This window comes from Lasioglossum baleicum, unplaced genomic scaffold (assembly GCF_051020765.1).
Source record: "Lasioglossum baleicum unplaced genomic scaffold, iyLasBale1 scaffold0029, whole genome shotgun sequence".
In the NCBI taxonomy this organism is placed as follows: domain Eukaryota; kingdom Metazoa; phylum Arthropoda; class Insecta; order Hymenoptera; family Halictidae; genus Lasioglossum; species Lasioglossum baleicum.
This window is the reverse complement of record NW_027469089.1, coordinates 1,170,815-1,177,889: the sequence shown is the minus strand read 5'-3', so window position 1 is coordinate 1,177,889 and position 7,075 is coordinate 1,170,815.

The window sequence follows — 7,075 nt, the reverse complement described above, 5'->3', positions numbered from 1 at the left end:
GCAGGTAATTTAACTTATGCGCATGCATTGCTGCAACTTGTGCTGTATAATCTAGAATTTTTGTTACCGCGCCATCCGATTTTTATACATGTGCAAATACTCGTACACGCTGCATTGTATTTTTTTCCGCACGCGACAAGGAGGGGACAGAGGCGAGTTCCGGCTCGCGTCTGTCCCCTCCCCCCGTCCCGCCCCCTGTCAACCCGCATAAAACTTAAAAATATGATAAAATAAAAGATAAAATCAGTAAATGAAAAGGTGTATAGATAAAATAAAAGTCATTAAATAAATAAATAATAATAAGTAAATAAATACAATGGACAAAACACAACAAACATAAGAAGGGGGGCAAAATAAAGGGGAATAAAAGATAAAGATAAAATTTATAATATAGAGTAAAATGAAATATTATAAAATAAAAGGAGGGGGGTCGACCGGCAGGTCGCATCTTTGTAGAGAGGGGGGGATTATTGCTCCACCTCGCCCCCCGCGACCTGTCCACCTCGGGGGCGCCTTAACGGCCAGCCCCCCTTGGCGGCGGTGGAAGTACTAAGTAGTACCACCGCCGCCATTACGTCTGCGGCCCCTTACGGGGGCCGTCGGCCTCGTCGGGGTTGCCCCGCCGATGCTAGCCTCCTGGCGGAGAGCGGGTCGGCTTCCCTCTCCCTCTCCGCTGCCTCCTTCTGCGTTATCACAATCTCGCAGAAGGAGGCAATCGCTGCTATTGACCTCTCGCTGCCGATCATGTGGTCGACCACGACCGGCAACGGGAGGTCCATCCCAATAACGCCCCTTAGGTCTCTGCGCGGTGCCGACCACGCTGGACATTCTTCCAGCGTATGCCGCGCAGAGTCCTGGGCCTCCTCGCAGTGGTGGCACTGCGATCCTCCTAGTGCCACTTATGAACACACAGTTTGAGGAAACGGCGGTATGCAGGTAATTTAACTTATGCGCATGCATTGCTGCAACTTGTGCTGTATAATTTAGAATTTTTGTTACCACGCCATCCGATTTTTATACATGTGCAAATACTCGTACACGCTGCATTGTATTTTTTTCCGCACGCGACAAGGAGGGGACAGAGGCGAGTTCCGGCACGCGTCTGTCCCCTCCCCCCGTCCCGCCCCCCTGGTCAACCCGCATAAAACTTAAAAATATGATAAAATAAAAGATAAAATCAGTAAATGTAAAGGTGTATAGATAAAATAGGTAAAATAAAAGTCATTAAATAAATAAATAATAATAAGTAAATAAATACAATGGACAAAACACAACAAACATAAGAAGGGGGGCAAAATAAAGGGGAATAAAAGATAAAGATAAAATTTATAATATAGTGTAAAATGAAATATTATAAAATAAAAGGAGGGGGGTCGACCGGCAGGTCGCATCTTTGTACAGGGGGGAGGGGATTATTGCTCCACCTCGCCCCCCGCGACCTGTCCACCTCGGGGGCGCCTTAACGGCCAGCCCCCCTTGGCGGCGGTGGAAGTACTAAGTAGTGCCACCGCTGCCATTACGTCTGCGGCCCATTACGAGGGCCGTCGGCCTCGTCGGGGTTGCCCCGCCGATGCTAGCCTCCTGGCGGAGAGCGGGTCGGCTTCCCTCTCCCTCTCCGCTGCCTCCTTCTGCGTTATCACAATCTCGCAGAAGGAGGCAATCGCAGCTCTTGACCTCTCGCTGCCGATCATGTGGTCGACCACGACCGGCAACGGGAGATCCATCCCAATAACGCCCCTTAGGTCTCTGCGCGGTGCCGACCACGCTGGACATTCTTCCAGCGTATGCCGCGCAGAGTCCTGGGCCTCCTCGCAGTGGTGGCACTGCGATCCTCCTAGTGCCAGTTATGAACACACAGTTTGAGGAAACGGCGGTATGCAGGTAATTTAACTTATGCGCATGCATTGCTGCAACTTGTGCTGTATAATTTAGAATTTTTGTTACCGCGCCATCCGATTTTTATACATGTGCAAATACTCGTACACGCTGCATTGTATTTTTTTCCGCACGCGACAAGGAGGGGACAGAGGCGAGTTCCGGCTCGCGTCTGTCCCCTCCCCCCGTCCCACCACCCTGGTCAACCCGCATAAAACTTAAAAATATGATAAAATAAAAGATAAAATCAGTAAATGAAAAGGTGTATAGATAAAATAAAAGTCATTAAATAAATAAATAATAATAAGTAAATAAATACAATGGACAAAACACAACAAACATAAGAAGGGTGGCAAAATAAAGGGGAATAAAAGATAAAGGTAAAATTTATAATATAGAGTAAAATGAAATATTATAAAATAAAAGGAGGGGGGTCGACCGGCAGGTCGCATCTTTGTAGAGGGGGGGGGCGGGATTATTGCTCCACCTCGCCCCCCGCGATCTGTCCACCTCGGGGGCGCCTTAACGGCCAGCCCCCCTTGGGGGCGGTGGAAGTACTAAGTAGTACCACCGCCGCCATTACGTCTGCGGCCCCTTACGGGGGCCGTCGGCCTCGTCGGAGTTGCCCCGCCGATGTTAGCCTCCTGGCGGAGAGCGGGTCGGCTTCCCTCTCCCTCTCCGCTGCCTCCTTCTGCGTTATCACAATCTCGCAGAAGGAGGCAATCGCTGCTCTTGACCTCTCGCTGCCGATCATGTGGTCGACCACGACCGGCAACGGGAGATCCATCCCAATAACGCCCCTTAGGTCTCTGCGCGGTGCCGACCACGCTGGACATTCTTCCAGCGTATGCCGCGCAGAGTCCTGGGCCTCCTCGCAGTGGTGGCACTGCGATCCTCCTAGTGCCAGTTATGAACACACTGTTTGAGGAAACGGCGGTATGCAGGTAAATTAACTTATGCGCATGCATTGCTACAACTTGTGCTGTATAATTTAGAATTTTTGTTACCGCGCCATCCGATTTTTATACATGTGCAAATACTCGTACACGCTGCATTGTATTTTTTTCCGCACGCGACAAGGAGGTGACAGAGGCGAGTTCCGGCTCGCGTCTGTCCCCTCCCCCCGTCCCACCACCCTGGTCAACCCGCATAAAACTTAAAAATATGATAAAATAAAAGATAAAATCAGTAAATGAAAAGGTGTATAGATAAAATAGATAAAATAAAAGTCAATAAATAAATAAATAATAATAAGTAAATAAATACAATGGACAAAACACAACAAACATAAGAAGGGGGGCAAAATAAAGGGGAATAAAAGATAAAGATAAAATTTATAATATAGAGTAAAATGAAATATTATAAAATAAAAGGAGGGGGGTCGACCGGCAGGTCGCATCTTCGTAGAGAGGGGGGGGGGATTATTGCTCCACCTCGCCCCCCGCGACCTGTCCACCTCGGGGGCGCCTTAACGGCCAGCCCCCCTTGGCGGCGGTGGAAGTACTAAGTAGTACCACCGCCGCCATTACGTCTGCGGCCCCTTACGGGGGCCGTCGGCCTCGTCGGGGTTGCCCCGCCGATGCTAGCCTCCTGGCGGAGAGCGGGTCGGCTTCCCTCTCCCTCTCCGCTGTCTCCTTCTGCGTTATCACAATCTCGCAGAAGGAGGCAATCGCTGCTCTTGACCTGTCGTTGCCGATCATGTGGTCGACCACGACCGGCAACGGGAGGTCCATCCCAATAACGCCCCTTAGGTCTCTGCGCGGTGCCGACCACGCTGGACATTCTTCCAGCGTATGCCGCGCAGAGTCCTGGGCCTCCTCGCAGTGGTGGCACTGCGATCCTCCTAGTGCCAGTTATGAATACACAGTTTGAGGAAACGGCGGTATGCAGGTAATTTAACTTATGCGCATCCATTGCTGCAACTTGTGCTGTATAATTTAGAATTTTTGTTACCGCGCCATCCGATTTTTATACATGTGCAAATACTCGTACACGCTGCATTGTATTTTTTTCCGCACGCGACAAGGAGGGGACAGAGGCGAGTTCCGGCTCGCGTCTGTCCCCTCCCCCCGTCCCACCACCCTGGTCAACCCGCATAAAACTTAAAAATATGATAAAATAAAAGATAAAATCAGTAAATGAAAAGGTGTATAGATAAAATAAAAGTCATTAAATAAATAAATAATAATAAGTAAATAAATACAATGAACAAAACACAACAAACATAAGAAGGGGGGCCAAAATAAAGGGGAATAAAAGATAAAGATAAAATTTATAATATAGAGTAAAATGAAATATTATAAAATGAAAGGAGGGGGGTGGACCGGCAGGTCGCATCTTTGTAGAGAGGGGGGGAGGGGATTATTGCGCCACCTCGCCCCCCGCGACCTGTCCACCTCGGGGGCGCCTTAACGGCCAGCCCCCCTTGGCGGCGGTGGAAGTACTAAGTAGTGCCACCGCCGCCATTACGTCTGCGGCCCCTTACGGGGGCCGTCGGCCTCGTCGGGGTTGCCCCGCCGATGCTAGCCTCCTGGCGGAGAGCGGGTCGGCTTCCCTCTCCCTCTCCGCTGCCTCCTTCTGCGTTATCACAATCTCGCAGAAGGAGGCAATCGCTGCTATTCACCTCTCGCTGCCGATCATGTGGTCGACCACGACCGTCAACGGGAGGTCCATCCCAATAACACCCCTTAGGTCTCTGCGCGGTGCCGACCACGCTGGACATTCTTCCAGCGTATGCCGCGCAGAGTCCTGGGCCTCCTCGCAGTAGTGGCACTGCGATCCTCCTAGTGCCAGTTATGAACACACAGTTTGAGGAAACGGAGGTATGCAGGTAATTTAACTTATGCGCATGCATTGCTGCAACTTGTGCTGTATAATTTAGAATTTTTGTTACCGCGCCATCCGATTTTTATACATGTGCAAATACTCGTACACGCTGCATTGTATTTTTTTCCGCACGCGACAAGGAGGGGACAGAGGCGAGTTCCGGCTCGCGTCTGTCCCCTCCCCCCGTCCCGCCCCCCTGTCAACCCGCATAAAACTTAAAAATATGATAAAATAAAAGATAAAATCAGTAAATGAAAAGGTGTATAGATAAAATAAAAGTCATTAAATAAATAAATAATAATAAGTAAATAAATACAATGGACAAAACACAACAAACATAAGAAGGGGGGCAAAATAAAGGGGAACAAAAGATAAAGATAAAATTTATAATATAGAGTAAAATGAAATATTATAAAATAAAAGGAGGGGGGTCGACCGGCAGGTCGCATCTTTGTAGAGAGGGGGGGAAGGGGATTATTGCTCCACCTCGCCCCCCGCGACCTGTCCACCTCGGGGGCGCCTTAACGGCCAGCCCCCCTTGGCGGCGGTGGAAGTACTAAGTAGTACCACCGCCGCCATTACGCCTGCGGCCCCTTACGGTGGCCGTCGGCCTCGTCGGGGTTGCCCCGCCGATGCCAGCCTTCTGGCGGAGAGCGGGTCGGCTTCCCTCTCCCTCTCCGCTGCCTCCTTCTGCGTTATCACAATCTCGCAGAAGGAGGCAATCGCTGCTATTCACCTCTCGCTGCCGATCATGTGGTCGACCACGACCGGCAACGGGAGGTCCATCCCAATAACGCCCCTTAGGTCTCTGCGCGGTGCCGACCACGCTGGACATTCTTCCAGCGTATGCCGCGCAGAGTCCTGGGCCTCCTCGCAGTAGTGGCACTGCGATCCTCCTAGTGCCAGTTATGAACACACAGTTTGAGGAAACGGAGGTATGCAGGTAATTTAACTTATGCGCATGCATTGCTGCAACTTGTGCTGTATAATTTAGAATTTTTGTTACCACGCCATCCGATTTTTATACATGTGCAAATACTCGTACACGCTGCATTGTATTTTTTTCCGCACGCGACAAGGAGGGGACAGAGGCGAGTTCCGGCTCGCGTCTGTCCCCTCCCCCCGTCCCACCACCCTGGTCAACCCGCATAAAACTTAAAAATATGATAAAATAAAAGATAAAATCAGTAAATGAAAAGGTGTATAGATAAAATAAAAGTCATTAAATAAATAAATAATAATAAGTAAATAAATACAATGGACAAAACACAACAAACATAAGAAGGGGGGCAAAATAAAGGGGAATAAAAGATAAAGATAAAATTTATAATATAGTGTAAAATGAAATATTATAAAATAAAAGGAGGGGGGTCGACCGGCAGGTCGCATCTTTGTACAGGGGGGAGGGGATTATTGCTCCACCTCGCCCCCCGCGACCTGTCCACCTCGGGGGCGCCTTAACGGCCAGCCCCCCTTGGCGGCGGTGGAAGTACTAAGTAGTGCCACCGCTGCCATTACGTCTGCGGCCCATTACGAGGGCCGTCGGCCTCGTCGGGGTTGCCCCGCCGATGCTAGCCTCCTGGCGGAGAGCGGGTCGGCTTCCCTCTCCCTCTCCGCTGCCTCCTTCTGCGTTATCACAATCTCGCAGAAGGAGGCAATCGCAGCTCTTGACCTCTCGCTGCCGATCATGTGGTCGACCACGACCGGCAACGGGAGATCCATCCCAATAACGCCCCTTAGGTCTCTGCGCGGTGCCGACCACGCTGGACATTCTTCCAGCGTATGCCGCGCAGAGTCCTGGGCCTCCTCGCAGTGGTGGCACTGCGATCCTCCTAGTGCCAGTTATGAACACACAGTTTGAGGAAACGGCGGTATGCAGGTAATTTAACTTATGCGCATGCATTGCTGCAACTTGTGCTGTATAATTTAGAATTTTTGTTACCGCGCCATCCGATTTTTATACATGTGCAAATACTCGTACACGCTGCATTGTATTTTTTTCCGCACGCGACAAGGAGGGGACAGAGGCGAGTTCCGGCTCGCGTCTGTCCCCTCCCCCCGTCCCACCACCCTGGTCAACCCGCATAAAACTTAAAAATATGATAAAATAAAAGATAAAATCAGTAAATGAAAAGGTGTATAGATAAAATAAAAGTCATTAAATAAATAAATAATAATAAGTAAATAAATACAATGGACAAAACACAACAAACATAAGAAGGGTGGCAAAATAAAGGGGAATAAAAGATAAAGGTAAAATTTATAATATAGAGTAAAATGAAATATTATAAAATAAAAGGAGGGGGGTCGACCGGCAGGTCGCATCTTTGTAGAGGGGGGGGGCGGGATTATTGCTCCACCTCGCCCCCCGCGA